At 43.4% G+C, this 19,782-nt stretch overlaps 1 protein-coding gene across 4 annotated transcripts in view; it reads right to left on the bottom strand.

Moving 5' to 3' along the window:
- ENOX1 (ecto-NOX disulfide-thiol exchanger 1) overlaps positions 1-19,782 on the bottom strand; it is a 610,579-nt gene that overhangs the window by 451,355 nt on the left and 139,442 nt on the right. For all 4 annotated transcript variants that reach the window (XM_059995963.1, XM_059995964.1, XM_059995965.1 and 1 more), the window contains exon 2: positions 13,884-13,949. The gene's annotated coding sequence lies outside the window, so the exon portion shown is untranslated. The remainder of the gene's footprint in view (positions 1-13,883; positions 13,950-19,782) is intronic.

The raw sequence follows: 19,782 nt of genomic DNA, 5'->3' as shown, positions 1-19,782 counted from the left end.
ACACACAGGCGTAGATGTGTGCATATCTATTGATTCTGTTTCTCTGCAAAACCCTGACTGATACAAGACTCAAAGGGATTTCCCACTTAGAACAAAGTGTTCAGCGTTATAATCCATCCTGGTGGTTCGGTGAGTGTTGCTTGATTTTGATTACAATGTAAAAATTAATGTATTCTCTTTTTAGAATTTTTTATTGGGAGACATATAACATTATGTTCGTTTCGGATGTACAACGTAATGATTCAATATGCGAATATATTGCAAAACGATCACCATAAGAAGTCTGGTTAACATCCATCATCACACACAGCTTATAAATTATTTTTTTTCTTGGGATGACAGCTTTTAAGATCTACTCTCTTAGCAATGTTCAAATGTACAATACACTGTTATTAACTAGAGTTACCATGTTCTACACTACATCCCCACGACTTATTTATTTTATAACTAGAAGTCTGTACCTTTCGACCACTTTCACTCATTTTGTTAAGATAGCTCCACCACTATGGAGTACAGGACTTTCTTGAAAATGTCCTTCCTGATACTCATTTAAAGGCTTCTCACTCTAAGAGGCTGACTCTAAGAAGAAGAATGGGGAAGTATATTTGTAAAAGAGGCTCATGAAAATCTTTCTGGTGGCTGAACATCTGCTCAGCAAGGCTGCTTTGGGGGCTCGCCTTGCTGTATTTATATTGTGACTTCTCTGTGGATGCTAAGTCTTGGGGGATGGAACTGTCCCCTCATTTATGGCCTAAAAGCACAAGTCAGACGATCAGCTCTAATGAAGCAAATATCCCTGTCAAGTTCAGATCAATTTCACGGGTTTAATGCCACTCTGACTGCTCCTTCTCTGTCTCCTTTCCTCCCTTGGCCTCAAAAGGCAGCTTACTGTGTGTGCTCTCCAGCCTCGGCTCTTCCCATCTCCTCTGTGTGACATGGAATGCTTATCCCCACACCCGGATCCAATTACTGTGTATGCGCAGCCCATCCCAGGCCTGTGCTCCCTTCCCGACAGCTAACTCTTCTCACACCCCTTTACTTATTGCCAACTGTAGGATCTCCCGGGAGTGGGAGGAATGAGGGAAAGGGTCGTAGCACGTCCAAAGGAGAACCGACCAAATTTTCTGTCTTTTGCAAACTGTTCCATTGCCACGGTTCCTTGACCTGCAAGCTGGGAAGAGAACTGATCTATTCTAGAAGGCATCTGGACATCTGCCGTATATAATCTTTTGGATACGCCCTCTTTTTTTTTCGGACCAGTAGGGATGGGAGGAGTTCTCCGAGGCAGCCCCCCAGCCTTGACTGAAAGTTCTCAGTAAGCTCTCCTCATCTTCCGTCTTCTCTATCAGTCCTGTCACCAAGGCCAATCTCTTCGCCTTCTCCCTTCCTCACTGCAGCTCTTCTCACTATGTGCCTGCCTTCTCCCTCTTCTGAGTCACTGTATAACCCACAGCAAGAATCACCTCCCCCAATATACACTACCAAATGTAAAACAGATAGCTAGTGGGAAGCAGCTGCATAGCACAGGGAGATCAGCTCGGTGCTTTTTGACCACCTAGAAGGGTGGGATAGGGAGGGTGGGAGGGAAGGAGACGCAAGAGGGAGGAGATATGGGGATATATGTATACATATAGTTGATTCACTTTGTTATACAGCAGAAACTGACACACCATTGTAAAGCAATTATACTCCAATGAAGATGTTAAAAAAAAAAGATTACCTCCCCCAAATGTCACTTTGATCAATCATGTGACATGTTGCCAAGTGTTCCAAATGTTTCTTCTGAAATTAAATTTCAGCCCCGGATCTCAAGTCCACCAGCTGACTCCCTGCTTTCCCCTCACTCTCCTCCTTTCTAGCTCTGCCCCCAGCTCACAGGCCCCACCCCTGTGCCCTGCCCCCTCTCTGCTCTCCAGAAGGTGGGGCTAACCCTTCTCTCTTAAGACCCCTCCCCTAATACGTTCCTGCTCTCCTCTGAATCTCTACTCCGAAGGAATTCCTTTAACATTAAAAAATAACCCCTGCTCGTTTTTCACAGGGAAAATTCAAGAGGTGATGGGGCTTCTGGGTCCCACATCCCAAATAACTAACTCACTATGGTTTTCCACCATTCCTGCTTCAGATCCTGAGGCTGGGGCTCACGTACAGCTCACATCCAGGAAATCCCGGGGCAAAAAGGAACTACCTGAGTAATAACTTGCTCAGTTTCATCTGAAAGCACCCCTATTTGTTCCGTCCTCGGAACAAAGTCGCAAATGAGAAACCTCCCCCGAATTTAACCTTTCCTCTCGGCAAATTCTCTTAGACACGGAAACTAATCTACACAAGTATTATCAGGCATGCGTATCAGAATATATTTCCCATTGTGATTTGTGCACGTGTTGCATACAGTTATGGATGTATTTTTGGAAAATTGTTTTTTTAATATTTAATAGCCATTAAACGGGTAAAATAATACTCTGCTCCTTACGGAACAGTGAAAAGTCACCCTAGCACTCTTTGCAAGTATTTGCAATTGTAATCAGTAATGCAGGCAGAGAGAATGCCAGTGGTTTTCAATCATCACTGGTAAAAATGTAAATTCTTTAAAATTAAGACTCTGAAGTTCACCTGCATTAATCTACTGCTAATGCAAGCTGGGACTATTTTCTAGGATTCTGAGTGGCTTAACATCATCAAGACATGTCACAAGCTCCATCCAAATTATTCAGTACATACCACGCATTTTTCTGAACCTTTCAGAAGATGAAACAAGGAGAGGCAATGAGAGTGTCTGAAGAACAAAAGGAAAAATGAAGCACAGAGACCTCAGGCTAAAAGTATAAAACCCTTGAGAGGGTTTTAAGGACATTTTAGAGGCCTGAAAAATGAGAACAAATCAGCAGGCCCATTAACTCAGCAGCGAATTAAAGCACCATTGTTTCCAATTTCAGCCTTGAATATGGAGGGCACCAAATGGACCACGTTCTGCTTCCCCTCTGTAGGGAGAGTGAGAAGTCACCGCTCTGTATTCTTAACTGCCTTTCTTCTTTTCCAGCTTAAAAATGTAGTGAAAGAGTGACTATCCATTTCCTAACTCTTCTCCTAAAACATTATTACTAACTTCCCTAGGACCATGTTAAAGGGACAGCAAGAAAATAAACAATCGGAGATTCAAAACACAAGTTCTATTCCCCATTAATTTCAACTTGTCTTCTTCCTTTTAGAAAAAGATGAAGTTTACTATCTTCAGATGTATGGTTCTTTACCTTCATACTTGAGACAAAATGGTAAAATACAGCATGTGGTTAATCCACAAACTGAAGAGCCTCTGAATTTAAGAAGTGGGCCATATTCCACAATTACATATATTTTATTGTCTCGCCTCATGGAAACGGGGTTCAATGCAGCTCCTTCCAATCCCTGGATGAAGTAAAAGGTCTGGAAGGTCTAATATGACCACATGAGAGATATTCCTTGAGAATCGATTTGTATTTACGCCAATTTGTTCGGAACACAGTCTCACCTGTTAAGTAGTGCTAGGCCCGCAGGTTAACTGCTTACAACTTTTTAAGTCATCATTTGGGACTCTGCTTCCACATCTAGAAATCAGCGCATCCCAGCCGGTAGGTCTCAGCACACTGCTGTGCTGTGACTTGGTTCCAGGTTTGCTATGAGGTCCTGACACCCCTCAGCCTCAGAGAAGAAGGTGGGGCCCCGTGCAGCTGGAAAGGTCACAGCTGGCCATCAGCTTCCCCAGAGTCCAAAGGCACAGTCCCCACTGCTCTGCTGAGAAGCACTGCATGTCCAGGGACACCCATGTTAACAGGCCGCTGCAGAAGGTACCACTGCCCTTCTGGAGAAGCCGTCCATGCAGCTGGGGGAGGCATTTGCATTCCAGACGTGCAAGGTACAGCTGGCTGAAGGTGGGCCTCTAGTAAGTTGGGGAGGGGGAACTGGTGGGCAAAGCTCTTGGTATCAGCTCCCCAAATTCTCTCTTTATGGGTTTCAGAAACTTCTTTCCACTGGGGGCTAACGTGCCCTTTCACTGGCATCCAAGCTACCTATGGGGTGACTGCTCTGACAATGAACACGCATTTTACCAATTAGGGGCCCCGTCATCATTTTTAATTACTTCATAGAAAAAAAATTCAAAGGGCAGTATCGGAGTATTGCATTTATAGAGCAAAGAAGACGATTAAAGCTGTTGGATTTTTTAAACATAATTTTAACTGCTGTAAAATTTGGAATAGTGGTGAAACAGCCTGAATATTTCTTAATCGATGCTTGTGTAGTACCTGACAGTGACTAATATGAATTCCAAGAGGAGAATCACTGACATCTTGATCAAGAATTCTATTTAGCTATTTAGGCAAATAGCAATGTGAAAAGAAGTTATGTTCATGAAAGCAAATTCAGGCTTCTCATTAGAAAATTTGAAAAGATTTCATTTGGAAGTTTCTTAGCTATACAATAGTCCCCAGATGCATGTCCCCAGCTTACTATGTTTCTAAGTTATCTGTTCCTATGTGCGCCACATTGAGGCGAAATTGAGAACTGATTTTAATAACATGCTTGTATCACTATTTCTTGGTTTTTCAATTTTAGGCGTTATCTGTTGGCCTTCCAATAAGGAAGATGAGGGTTGGTTGGTTGGTTAGTTTTCATCCACCTATATTTGTCCCATGTTCCTATCCTCAGAATTCTAGCACAATTCTGGTTATATTAAATACCCATCTTAAATCATTATAGCTACAGAGACATTATTAGTATCTGAGTCATGTAATATTCTATGATTACATTTCCTTTTCTGCATTCCTTTTTCTCCTTCCTGTTACAGTTCATTGAAATGTTTCATTTCAATGTAACAAATCAGTGTTACATTTCACTTTGGTTAGTTTCCTTATATAATTAGCCTGAGGTTATCCCCAAAGCCTCCCCCAGATTTGTAAATCTCCTCTCAGTAGGAATAGATCAGGTGTTTTATCAATTGCATCATCTTCAAGCGGTCTCTCCTGAAGCTCTCTACCTACTCCTGTTGAGATCAGTGGATCACTTGTCCCTCTGCACAGCTGGCTCTTACATTGGTCCCGTCTCTGGGATCTGGGGTCTTTTTGGTTTACCCACTTATTGGAGCACATCATAGTGTTGTCAAGTTTCATGACCATGTACTGGTATTACCTTTTAATTGGGAACCTCCTATCTTTGGTTGGGGGAGATTTTGTTGAATTATTCCTTTGACAGTTTTCTGTCCTCTGTTTTCTATATTCTCTCAAGCTGGTGTTGCTGTTTTGGGACGTTGGACCTCATGAACCAATCCTATACATTTCTTATTTTTTCTATATTATTTTCTATTCTTTCTCTTTTACTTCACATTCTGGGAAATTTCCTTAACTTTATCTCCCAACCCTTATAAAGTCTCTTCTGTTTCACAGTTGTAATATCACACCTTATCTATCTGAAGATACAAATGATTTTCTTTTTTTAAGATTTTTTCTTCCTGCAAAGGTTCTGTTTTCCTCCAAGTTGCTTTTTTTCTGTTTGCATGTTTTAGTTTCTGTCTCGCATAATAGAGACTTTCCTTAAATGTCTGATGATCCTTGGCTGTCTGCTTGGTAATTATTGGTGAGGCCCGAGAAAGTCAACAGGAAGGTTTTGTCTGTGGGGAGGGGTTGATTTGAGATTTATTTTAGGATTGTTCTAGTTAGGGCTCTTCTTTGGGAACCCCTGATGTCAGTATCCTCGAGGTTTGTGTTTTTGTTTTTGTTTTTTGCTGTACACGGGCCTCTCACTGTTGTGGCCTCTCCTGTTACGTGTCCGGACGCACAGGCTCAGCGGCCATGGCTCATGGGCCCAGCCGCTCCACGGCATGTGGGATCCTCCGGGACCAGGGCACAAACCCGTGTCCCCTGCATCGGCAGGCGGACTCTCAACCACTGCACCACCAGGGAAGCCCTCGAGTTTTATTTTTAGGTCATAATCCCAGGGAAGTCTCCTGCAGATAGGGTATCATCCTGGCTGCCTTCAGGCTAGGGGGGCAGGGAGAAGAAGGTAGCTATGGTTCTCAGGATTTGGTAAATCAGTGCAATCTCCCTGATTTCAAGACTATATAATACCACTTGACTTTTCCTGATACCTTCCAATCCAGAAACCTCTATTTTATCATCTGTACAAAAAAAAAAAAAAACCTCTCCATTCCTATTATGGAGTGAAAGAGGGGCAGTTAGTTACCTGCTTGTATAAAGTTGGGGAGCAGATCTGAACTTTCAGCCAATACTCCTAATTTTAGTCCTATCGTCACTCTCATTTCCAAGGGGTCCTTGTTGCTGAAAATTCCTGAGCTTCGCACAAGTCGTCAGTGTAAATTAGGCTACTTCTTCCTTTCTCCTCTGCTCAGTAAGCTATCACTCATCCACCTGTATCCCAGATTCCAAAATGCTATGGCTGTTGCCCCATTCCTTTGTTCTTATAGATATGTAACTTAAAAAAAAAAGTCACTTTAATCGTGTTTCAGGAACTAAATAAAACGTGTACCATCTTTAACGTGAAACCTATTAGTCATTCTTCATCCTTTCACGTTGACATTGAAATGGGGATTACTCAATTAAAAAAAAAAAATTAACCATTTAGACAAGACCCAATGTTCAGGTAGAATAGGAAGTAGGGAAAAGAGAAATTTGGGGTGAAACTGAATTTAATAACTGTATGTTTTCTGTAAACAAGGATGTCACATTGTCCTAACGATGCATTGGGCATTGTGGGAAATAAAAATATGTCTGTATTTCAGAGCAGCCTTTAAAAATTCTCAAAAAGGTTAAACATTAAAGAGGTCCTTGAGTGGATAATTAGCCTAAAAAAGGGTATCTGGAGGGGGGAAAACCATGACAGAAGAGTGGAATCGTAAGAGGCAAACTCAATGGAGGAAAAAGGACTTAAACTCAGTTTCGAAGAATAAACGTTACAAACATTTCTACTGTACAGTCTGCATAATGTGTATTAGATACAAAGTGATCAGTTGATGAAGAAATAAGATTTATTTAATGCAGACTAAGGCAGAAAGGAAAAAAACCTCTTCTACTAAAAATACAGCTGCTTTAAGTTTTTACTCTCAGTTTTTCACCATAGCGGGTCATTACGATGTTGAAATCATTTTTTAAAATACCAGTTTCGTTCACTACAAACTTGTGAAAAGGGATACAGTGAAATATACTTTTCAGTGATGTTCAGGTTTTGAAGTTACACTCCTGTGGATACTGAAAACATCATTATCACTGAAATACCTGCTGGTAAAACAACCTTGTTACTGTGTGCCTGCAACTCTCTAGTTCCTAACACCATTCCTCTCACTGAAATAAACGTCTTCACAGCATGATTCTTGATAACATACAGTTTTAAGGACTATCATGATTGCCTTAGGCAGACTGACTCTAATTGGATGGATCTACATATGAGAAGAAGAATTCCAAGGGGAGCATTGTGCCTGTTTGAAAATGGGATGATGCCGTGCAGAGACCAATCTGCCTTCCGCCTTGGGCCTGAGTACGGGCAGGTGGGAGTTCAGTGTGGATAGGCTGTGGGAGAAGGCCAAACGCAGAAGCTCTGTGGGGTGGGGAAGGGACTCTAAAGCATTAATGAGCCTGTAACTCGGGAGACAAAGGGGAGACAGTGAAGTTTTCTGAAGAGGCAGTAATGTCATCAAAGAGATATTTCTCAAAATCATGTAATCTGCCAGTGCTCTACAGGGCCGAAAACCAAGTCACAGGCCCCTGGTCAGACCCTAAGTAATACAGAGACCCAAGGTCACGCGAGGCTGGCCTGGGCTGCCCGGCAATTGACGTGTGAGAGAACTCACTGCAGAGATCAATGAAACTGAATCATCTCTACTTACAGTACGACAGACACAGTCCATCGAGGAAAAGGGATAGGACTGAATTAGTACCGACGAAAGGACTTACACTGAAGTAGTGTTTCAACTAAATCCATGGTCTCCTTTGGCTTTTAATTCAAGAAACGTTTCCTGAACATCTACTACATGCGAGGCAGACGGGCTTTGCTCATCGCTTTGTCTCGTTACCTTATGAGCTGAATGTAAAAAATTCCAGCTAATTGATTTCACAGACTGATTGATGTTCTTCTGTAAAAACAAGATTGATTCTTTTATAGACAGCAATACTAATTCTTCCATTATGTTCTTCTCTCCTGGTGCAGAGTCGAATGGACTTTAGGGCCAACTCGATACGAAGAGCAGAAGAGAGGCATTAAGAGAACAAGGTCCATTAGGCCCAATACTGCCTCAATTACCTTAACTCCATTATTCCTGTTCATATTATTCCTTTAATCGATCTCTCCTTTCAGTTATTCATACTTACCCTTGTCAAAATCACAAGTAATAGGATTATGGTCTTTTGAGCTCAGTGGCAGCAAACTTTCAATATATTTATATGAATATTTATATAAATATATATTTATAGTTCTGAAATTGTGATTGTCTCCAGATCTGCAATGGAGAAGTCTTAAATTGAATCAAGTCTTCCAGAGGCCATCTCTTAGAAAGATGCAGAGCTTCTTAATGCAATATAGGTGCTTTTACCTGTTTTGTCATTTGTCACTCGCCGTCAAGACCAGGCACACATGGCTTAATGGCTTTCTAAGTTTCTTCTTCCCATGTCTCAGCCTTAGGGCGGTTTAACTAGTTTACAAAGTGGACCGCTTTTCTGTCCATATCCCAGCTTTCTGTTTAATGTAATCCTTCTCCCTTCACCAAAAAGTATTCTGCCCTGCAAGAGTGTCATCTGGATCTTACATTAACCACTGCCTCTTCCATACGACAAGTAATCAACCCCTCGGTTCCACCTCTGTAGCAGCCTTACAGATTAAAGGAACTTTGTTTTCCCTCCACTCTTAACAAACGTCAATGCAGCCTTTATAATATGTAAGAGGCTGCACTTCGAGCACAAACAGGACACGTAATAGGTATGTGGGCCGTTTCCTCAGCACCTGCCAGCCCTTCTGAGTGTTAGAGAACTAACCCATGAGATAAGAGAGGCATGTGACACTGTGATGTGAGGAGTACGTTGAAAGTTCCCCTGCAGTGAGGAAGGGGTAAATTACTCATGAGTGGAGAAAAGTTTCATAAAGGGGATGGATTTGAGTGATGTCCTGAAGGATGGGGGGTTCTGAAGATGGAGGCTGGAAGGACAAAGGAACAAACCGTGTGTGAGAAGCAAAGCAGGCGAGTGCAGCCAGGACAGATGATTTACAGAGTAAATGACCCAGCATTTACGGGGCATATACCCTTCAAAAACCATAATTCAAAAAAGAGCCAAGTACCCCAATGTTCATTGCATCTCTATTTACAATAGCCAGGACATGGAAGCAACCTAAGTGTCCATCAACAGATGAATGGATAAAGAAGATGTGGCACATATATACAATGGAATATTGCTCAGCCATAAAAAGAAATGAAACTGAGTCATTTGTAGTGAGGTGGATGGACCTAGAGTCTGTCATACAGAGTGAAGTAAGCCAGAAAGAGAAAAACAAGTACCGTATGCTAACACATATATATATGGAATCTAAAAAAAATAAAAAATAAAAAATGGTTCTTATGAACCTAGGGGCAGGACAGGAATAAAGATGCAGATGTAGAGAATGGACTTGAGGACACGGAGAGTGGGAAGGGTAAGCTGGGACGAAGTGAGAGAGTAGCATGGACATATATACACTACCAAACGTAAAATAGATAGCTAGTGGGAAGCAGCCGCATAGCACAGGGAGATCAGCTCGGTGCTTTGTGACCACCTAGAGGGCTGGGATAGGGAGGGTGGGAGGGAGACACAAGAGGGAGGGGATATGGGGATATATGTATACGTATAGCTGATACGTATAGTATCACAGGCAGCCTCCTTGCAAGGTGCAGGATGAACCCGAGGCAACGGCAGGTTGCAGACCTGAGATGGAAGGAGGGCTCACAGTATGTAAGGGGACCTTCTCCATCGATGCCTACTTTCCCACAGAGCCTCAGCCAGCCCTACACCCTCCGTCCCACCTCATGCTCCAGCAACGTCGCCCAAACAGCAAGCAGTACACACACACCCTGCTCCCCACACCTCCCTGCTAGGCCGCCCGTCCTTTCTCCTTTAGAATGTTCTCTCTCCACCACATGGATCCATCTGGCAAGGTTCTTACTCTTTTCGGTCTCCACTCAAATGCCACCTTCTCTTTGAAGCATTTCCTGACTTCCCCAAGCCAACTCCGTTGCTCTTTCTCCTGTGTGTGCGGAGCACATAGTACAGAGCCCCATCACAGCAACAATTTCTGCACGACCATCTCCCACCTAAATTGTGACCACCTTGATGCTATCCCCAGAGCCATTTTTGGCACATGTGAGAAGGACAATACTTGCATGGATGAGTGAGTGAATGAGCAAATGAACAAACTGAATGGTCTTATAAACAAACAAAAACAAAAGGAAGGAAAAGCCATGAAGATGATGGTCATAGATGAAAAGGGGGAAAGAAAGTGAAAATACAAAAGAATTATAGAAAACTTGATAGAGCTTAGTGAGGGCTAAATGTCAGGGCAGCAAGACATGGAGAAGTATGCCGAGCTCCCGAGTTCTCTGCCAGAAGCCCTCTGCTCTTCATGACTTCTATGTCACCAGCTTAAAAGCTCTGAGTATAAGCTTACAGATTTAAAAGAAACAAAAAAAGAACCGTCACGAGACAGGCAGAAAAAGAACCCAAAGGGAACAAACACGAAGATTCGTATCTTAACTTAGCCGTGTGCAAATATTTTCTGAGAAAGTCTGACAGAATCTTGATTCAAAGTATCATTTCTTTAATTAAAATGTTTCCGGTGTATCATAAAAACACTCTAAAATTTCAGAGGCCTTAAAACTACCGTTTAACTAAAAAAACATAAAAAGCATTTCCCCTTTTTTTTTAAAGTCAGAGTTTCACAGTGAATATGCATATTATTATCAATTCCACGAAACAGGTATATCTGAATTTTCAGAAATCTCAGATTAGAGAAGTTGGAAAGTGCAAAATGGAAGAGGGGAAAAGACTTGGCAACAGTAAGTTAGTTTTTAGTTTTCAAGACACTTGAGGTTTCATTTCTGGTTTATTTCTCTTTAATGGTAGAGAAGTGTCAGGTACACACAAAGTAACCTAGTTATTACAATAAGATGTATTAGAATGTTATAACTGTAGCAGTGCCACTCTAGGGCACTAAACAAGCTGTTTAAGGACTGTTTAACGACCGAGATGTAATTGCTCACTGGACTCGACACGTCATCACCAAAGAGCTCTTCCACCATCACTCTGATATGGTCACTGGGTGACCAAAACAAATTGTCTTACTTTTAATTTAGGCCTGTAGACATTCTCACACACCAAACGAGGGGATTCACATGGAAGTTATTATAGAAGGACAGTAAGCACTTGTGATAGAGGGTAGCCAGCACTTCAATAAAATGGAAAAGACAAGCAAGCAGTGGAGGCGCCAGGATGAAGTTATACGACCATGTACGATGGCATTTGGTGGAACCGTGCCTGCAGGCATCACACACACCATAAAAATTTGCCTTGTGATTCACCAATTTTGTCAGGACTAACGTCAGCGTGAAAAAGGCTAACATGAATTTTTATTTTCATTTTCATTTTCTACTGCCTGTCATCATCTTATAAAGCCAGTGCTGTCTAGGCCAACACTATCCCTCAGCCATGGGATGGCCTGCAGCCCCACCCCCAGGAATAGGAAAGCTTCCGTGGGGTTGGGAAGCCTGGAAGTCAATTATCCCAGCCCACCTGATGTCCAGCCTTGGGGAGCCCAGCTGGGAGCCACACAGTCTGTATCTAGATGTTGGCCTGCCCACCTGCAGCACTAACCCGGGGCCTGAAATCAATTCACAGGGTCTCTAAAGATGCCTGATTCATTCCCAGGACCAAGTCCCCACTGGCCTTGGACTTCTCTCAGCAGGAGGCTTCCTTTTGGGACAGAAAGGTAATCCTTTCCTGGAAGTCACAGTAGATACGTCCAGAAAGCTCTACCCTTGCAGGAAATAAGGGTTTTCTAAATAAACATCGCTGAGGACTGGATCATTTAAGTGCTATCTTGAGACCAGGATCCTCACATGTTACCAATACTCAAATCTTAAGCAACACGCAAAAGACCACTGCTAATAATTTCTACCCGGGGAAGCACAGAGAAGAGAGAAGACACAACGGGAGCAGACCTGTTTCAGGACTGCATTTAGAGATGAGAGCTCTGGAATAGACATTAAATTTAATAAGCCCAAAGTGATGCAGCTGGAAAGAAAGAATAGCCCAGCTAAGTATGATTGCAATGGTATTGAATTAGCTGGAAAGATATCTTGATGTCCTGATAGAGGTGGCGTGTAAACTGTCAGCCTGCCATGCGGTAGAGAAAGCGGGCCTGGCTCACAGAGAGGGCTACAGTGTAGAAAAAGTCTACTTGCGCTTACTTTTAAAGGGAAGCTCGTTCCTGTTTATGATGTTGTTGAACTGGGACTATCCTAAAAGTAAGAGGTCACTGAGGATAAGGGAGCAGAAGAGCTGCCCACCTCTGGTCACTGCACTTTGCTTTTGCCAAATGAATCTGGCCACGGTCATTATGGTCTTTGCCATTCACTCATTCAACCAATATTAAGCAACAAGCTTTGTGCTAGTTTCTTTAGGGAATACCAAGAGGAACGAAGTCCCCTTCCCTTAGATAGTGTTATGGGTTGACTTAGTGTGCCAAAAAGTATGTGGAAGTCTCGATTAAATGTGGCCTCATTTAGATGTAGAATCTATGCAGATAGTCAAATTATGATGAAGTCATTAAAGGAGTCCCTAATCCAAGATGATAGGTGTCTTTAAAAGGGCAGAAATTTGAACACAGAGATAAACAATGCAAAGACACAGGAAGAAGACAGCCGTTCAGAGGCCAAGGAACACCTGAGGCTACTAGAAGCTAGGAGAAAGGCATGGACCATATTCTCCCTCACAACTCTCAGGAAGAACCAAGCCTGCTGACACCTTGATTTCGGATTTCTAGCCTCCAGAACCGCGTATGATAAGTGTCTGTCATTTAAGCCACCCAGTTTGTGTTCCTTTGTTACAGCTGCCAGAGAAAACTAATACAGACTGGGTCACAAAAGAAGCAAGGCCAATGACAAAATTGCCATGGTCAATGGAACTCCTGTGCGGGTCTATCCACAGATGGTCTGATTCAATTAACAGGGCCAGGTTCAGTCCACGGACCAGAGATCATCACCATCTATGTCTGTTCCATAAAGACCATCAAAGAAAGAGATGGTTTATATCCTATACAGAGGCTGACCCAAAGTTTAATACTCTAAAAAGATGATTAGAAAGAAAGAAGCCATAACGGTTAATGGAAAATTAATCTTGGTGACCTAGTGGGGCAAATCAAAGTCGTGGGACATACGTTTATTGAAAAGGAAAATGCAAAGAATCTTTAGAAGGGCAACTTCAGATAAGGGAACAGAGATAAGACTTTAATTAGAAGAGTCTTCAGTATTCACCTATTTACATCAATGTTGAAAAGATTAAAGCCTTCTGATACGGTAATAAAGATGAACAATAGCAATAACTCTATGTTAACACTGTAGAAGATGGAAAGAGATTCCAGGTGACCAGTCCTGTTTCCTCCCTGGTTGTCTACAGAGCCCCTGTTGTAGGTACTCTGAGATGCTCCCCAAATGCACATTAGTTCACTGAGACCACCCATGACTGGCCCTCTGCACCCCAGTATAAGTGAGTAAAACACAAGAGAGTGATGTCAACTGAATGATTAAGCTGCATCACTTCTCATACAGTGACAAGCAACCTGCCAGTGGCCGTGCTCGTCGCTTGCTGTACCCACCATCCCTTTACCTGAACATGGTGAGCGCTCTCTCCTCCACGGGTTATAAAGATGGCATCATGCTGGCTGCAAAGGACCTGGAAAATAAAGGCAGCCGTGTTAGAGAAAACTTCGAACAGCAAACTCAGAGAGCTGTTGGAATATATATAAGCAGATTCAAGGTTTCGCTTGCAAAGTTCGAGCTGAATGTTGCCCCTTCCTACTTCCAGCCATTCTAATTGGCTGTCCTTGGAGAAGGTCTCTGCATGGTCACAATCCATCAATGCAAAGGTCTCATCATAAACACAGCCCTTGAACTGTCGATCTTCCACAGAATATTTGTGCTTTAAAGGTCGTCCTTGTTGCTAAAGTAACTACACCAGGGCTAGGGTCAGGGCCAGGGCCTCCCAAATCTGCAAAAGCCTTCATAAATAAAGTTGTGTATTAGTTAAGGGCAGTACAACCTAGAGCGTCATTTGAAAGCAGTTTGGGGGAGCTGATCAGTATAGGGTTCCTCTTTTTAAGTGTAGGAGAGACTTCCTGCAAATTTCCAAGCTGACATAAGGGTTAGATATTTCTACGTTTTCTCTTGGGAAGTCTGTGGTTCCTCAAACTATAAAAATGCAACTGCATATTTCCATAGAATAAATCCCAACTTTATTGACTAGAAAGTATTGTAAAAGCTTGTTACTCGAGTCAGGTCTACGGACCAGCAACAGCAGCATCACCAGGGAGCCTGAAATGCTAAAACCTCCTGAAACACAATCTGTATTTTCACAGGATCCTCAAGTGATTCCTATGCACATTCATGTCTGAGAAGTATGGTTTTGAAGCTCCTTATCTATCTGACCTGCAATTACTAGAATCACAGGAAACAGGTTGCCTGAAACTTCAAGACTGTCCTCTGGTGTCCAGAAGTTAAAGGGATCACAGTCCCTTTATTATAGCTGAATAGTCCCCAGAAATCCCTTACTGCTGGCTAAGTCAACTTTTCTCTTCCAGAATACGTGGGCTAACTGTACTCTCATTCCTAAAGCATAGTTGATTCTAGAAGACTTTTGTTTTACACTTACAAAAGCAGCACCATAGCCATTCATTCATTCCATAAGCAGTTAGTGAACATCTATTTAGATGCTCCGTAATATCCAACGTTGTGTAAAGAGCCCAAAGTGTAGGGGAAGAACAGAAATTACCATAGGAATGGGAGCTCGAATAGGGGAAAGGTTGGCACCAGAAGCCAGGGTGCAGAGGAGGGCACTGGTGCACACTTAGAAAGCACCTGACCCGGACCTGGAACACTGTGAGGGCTTCCTGAGCTGAGCTTCGAAAAAAGAAGAGGAAAGGTGTTTCAAGAAGCAGCCCACCTGTAGGCGCAGTGAGTGTGGTGCTGGGTTAGGGCAAGGACCCAGCCCAGCAATGAAGGAGTCAACTACCTTTACTTAGAAAAAATATTGGATTGTGACTGTATCGAGTTGTTTTTCCCAACTGCTATGAATATTTGTATGCATGAGCTCTAAAGGCGGCAGCCGTTAGGAACATTTCTTTTCCCTTTCAGCTCACCTACCTGTATAGACAAGGAGGAATAGCAGACATCAAATGCAAGCAGCACTGACTCAGAAGTCTGCCGAACACTGCGAGGGGGCAGGGACCACAGAACTAAGTCTCTGCTCTCTGATCACGCAGAGTGTCAATGCAGCTGCAACCAGCAATACAGGGGCCATAAAGAGAATGGCATTAAAGTTAATACAAAAGTCAGGAACCTGTCTTCGGGGAGGGACACTGGCTATCTGGCTGCTGCATCGCTGGGAGCAATTGAAGGCTCTCGGTGAGACCACAGTGTGCACGCCCCTCTCTGTGCCTGTCTCCTCTCCCTCCCTACATTTAAGTAGTCCTTATCCTGCCTCCTTCCCCCTCGCTTCCTCTGACTCATTCTCCTTCTCCCTTACCACCTCCAAGTGCCCTCCCATCTCTAATTCAACTCCCTTCTTCTCCTTTTCAATCTGCCTGCTTTCTCACCCCCTCCTGCTATGAGAAGAAGGAGATGAGGGAGAGAAGCGAGGATAACAGAGCACCTTTCTACCTTTCCCCCCTTGATCTCTCTTCCCTGTTCCTCACTAATGTGCCCATACTTCTTTCCCCTCTTCTAGGCTCTCTCCTTTCCCAGAGTCGAACCTCTGTTATCAGTGTGTAGCCAGACCTCGCAGGCACAGAGCTTGGAAATTATAGGAAAATTTCTGGGCTCGTCTGCTGTCCCATCGTCACACTTGGAGTTCACAGATTCTCCCAACCTGCTGCCAGGTCAACAGTTGAGAAGGCAAAAAAAACAAACTTTAGGGACTTCCCTGGTGGCAGAGTAGTTAAGAATCCGTCTGCCAATTCAGGGGACACGGGTTCGATCCCTGGTCCGGGAAGATCCCACATGCTGCGGAGCAACTAAGCCCGTGCGCCACAACTACTGAGCCTACTCACCACAGCTACAGAAGCCTGCACACCTAGAGCCCGTGCTCCACAACAAGAGAAGCCACAGCAATGAGAAGCCCGCGCACCGCAACGAAGAGTAGCCCCCGCTCGCCGCAACTAGAGAAAGCCCGCGCGCAGCAACAAAGACCCAACGCAGCCAAAAATAAATAAATAAATTTATTCTAAAAAAAACTTTATAAATGTAGTAAGCTAGCATTTTCTTAGCAGTTTTCAAAATGTAGAACAACGCTGGGCTATTCAGCTGCTGTGCTCAAAGGGTACCGAGACGTAAAATATACTAGGCAAAAGGATTTCATTCTATCTCCGGTTTTTCCTAAGGACGCTCCCTTCAACCCACCACGAATCCAGCCCTTTCCTAAGTGTTCGTCTTACCCCTCTTTGTGCCGATCCCCCAAACCCTCCTGGAATGACTGAAATGGGCCTCATTACAGGCAGGAGTTACCAGAGTGCTTCCTGACAAAGACACAATGCAGCACACAAAAAGGCTCATTTAACGCCCCATCAGGAAGCCTTACAAGCTACAGCTTAATAAATACATGAAGATTATCATAATACAGAAAATGTCTGGTACCGCCACTTCCTGCGTGAAATGCACTTGCGGAGTACTCTACGGAGTCGGCTGTGATTTGGCAATCTCACACACACTCTTTGAATTACAGAAAAGCCATTTGGCTTTCTTCAGGTATTTCACTCTTATTTTCACCCCTGTGAACGATCAGCAAAACTCTGTAGACACATCTGCTTTGCTCCCCCTTTTATCCCAGCACCTAGATGTAGCATGTGCCCCTGGCATATAGTATATGCTCCCCAAATGTCTGATGAATGAATGAATGAATCAAAGAATCAACTGACCGATCAGTATTAGCCTAAGACACAACAGAATTAAGCAGCCGGGGGGAACGCGGATGCACTTTGAAAATTTCATGCACTTCGAAAATTTCCTCTAGGCTTCTGGCAGTGGCACCTAATCATAAGGTAAACACAGGGTTGTGGATGTAACTCACCTCCAAGAAGTCGAAAGGGCAGAGGGGTTGACTGGGCAGGGATACTGAGTGGTCAGATGTGACAACTAACATTCTAACAGCAAATGAGCAAACAGAAAAACTCTAGAGGACAGACAGAAGTTCTCTGAAAGAAATACAGCAGCCTGGGATAAATTAGTCAGTCCCTCCATTTGTTCCCATGATACTTTGTCCAGACCCTATAATTACGGATGCTCTCATCACACCTTTACACTTCCTCAACAGTTCTGAGTCAAACTAGGAAGTAAGGACCTGATCATAGCTCACCAAGATTTCGTAGGCAAGCCAAGAAGCCCCCAGAATGGGTTTGCTCTGTAGACCAGGAAAGGGATTGCAATCCTATCTTGGAAAAGGGAAAGAGGAGACACGACAGGTGGAGCTGGGTCTAAATAGAACCCCAAGAGGTCCTGCCTCTCTGGATTCATGTCAGAATTCAGAGACCGGGTTAGCAGTTCCCCGAAACAGGGATGCAAGTCATTCCATATCAACCAACCAAGAGTTAGAGCAGAGCTGGCTTAGCCGGCAGTGTAATTTGTTATATCTGGCTCTGAATCTCTTAAAAATGTATTTCATCAACAGTATATAATCAACAGTATTTCTAAAATCAGCATGGACTTTCTTTGTGTTCAAAAATCATGAGTGTTTCTTTTTAACGTTAACAACATTAACACCATGAAAACCACTGGGCTGAGATGGTCACCCTTCCAGAAAAGGCCTCTTCAGAAACCATCCAATTTTCACGTAGAAAGAGCCTCCTATGTTAACTTTCAACTCCACTGCCCCCTCCGACCTGAAACAGTTTTTTTTTTTTTTTTGCTGTACGTGGGCCTCTCACTATTGTGGCCTCTCCCGTTGCGGAGCACAGGCTCCGGACGCACAGACCCAGCGGCCATGGCTCACGGGCCCAGCCGCTCCGCGGCATGTGGGATCTTCCCGGACCGGGGCACGAACCCGTGTCCTCTGCATCGGCAGGCGGACTCTCAACCACTGTGCCACCAAGGAAGCCCCTGAAACAGTTTTAACGAAAGCCCTGCACTCATGTCTGAAAAGAAGGGTTTACCTCTTGAGGAAAAAACTTTGACAACTCTAGGACGCATGTATTTTAATTTAAATCTGACCCAGAGTAAAGTACCTCAATGACCCATCAATGGAAAAAGAAAAAAATATCTTTAAACAATCCCTAGATGTTACTTACATTACCACACCTGCGTATCGTGGGACCTAGATCTGTTACCATTCAACAGACAATGCTTTCTAATAATAAGGAATTGAGGAAAAGAGCATGTTTTAATCTTTCGTCCCCTTAAGTTTCAGTTTGAGGTTTCTGGCAATACAGTTTCCTAGCTATATATGGACCACAGACAGCTCTACGATTTCAGTGTTACCTATACAACATTATAAATATTTAGAGGAAGAAAAATAGTTGTATTTGCCATCAGTATCCACTCCCTAAAGCTCTACAGTTATGTTTTTGCACTGGTCACCACCCAAAGCCAGTTCTGAGTGCCAGCTCCACCTGTGATTCACACAATTCCTTTTCCAGATCAACTCCCTGTTCAGTTTACCAGCACCTCAACACGTGTGGATTTCTTCTCATTTCACCTCAATAAGCTACTGCTTATGGGAGGATAAAAACCCACTTCGGCCCACAACATTTGGGTGCACGTGTGTATTTGAGTGTTTGTCTCTCATGTGATTTCCAAGTTAGAACTCAAGGTCAAGTAGACGAATAGTGCTTACACAACAAGAGCTACAGCATGAAAACAGATCAAGGAAGGGGGGCCCCTTCCCATCACTTCCACTACATCCCTGAAAGATACAATCCAGATAATCCCCTTCCCAGCCCCCAGATCCAGCCAACCCCTCCGTTAAGCAGACTTTCCTGAGGGGGGGGTCTGGGTGAACGCCACTGTAAGAGACGGCCACATATTTCCACAGTTCATGAGGATAAAGAAATTACAGCTTCAGCCATTCGTGAATAAAGCCTCTTTAACATTTTAATGAGAACATTAAACTCAGCTGCACTTGGTTTGGTCTCCCTAGAAAGTCTGTTAGGTCGAAGAAAGTTTCTTCAAGAAGCAGTAAGGAAATTGCAGGTCTCTCTGTGCCGCCAGGGCATGACTGGGCCACAAACGCTGGCTGCGTGGTGCCTCTCCTGAACGAGCCCATATATTCTGATAAGGCTACAGTTTGGTAAATGAGAAGAGGCACCTGGAGAAACACCTTCCTCTCTGCAGTATTTGCGGGCTTGTGTGTGCTCATTCATTTCATATCTGACTTGTCTCCTAATTCATTTTTTATGTTATACACAGCTTGGAGTACAATGTGTGACTCAATAAATGTAAAATTACACTATTCTGCTATTTTCCTTTAATCATTTTCTACCGCCTCTGTTCTCTCTTGTGCAAGGCTCCCAACTTCCGCTTGC

The sequence above is a fragment of the Delphinus delphis genome, chromosome 18 (genome assembly GCF_949987515.2).
Source record: "Delphinus delphis chromosome 18, mDelDel1.2, whole genome shotgun sequence".
NCBI classification, from domain to species: domain Eukaryota; kingdom Metazoa; phylum Chordata; class Mammalia; order Artiodactyla; family Delphinidae; genus Delphinus; species Delphinus delphis.
The sequence above is the reverse complement of the archived record's forward strand: the minus strand, read 5'-3'. Positions and strand labels throughout refer to the sequence as shown.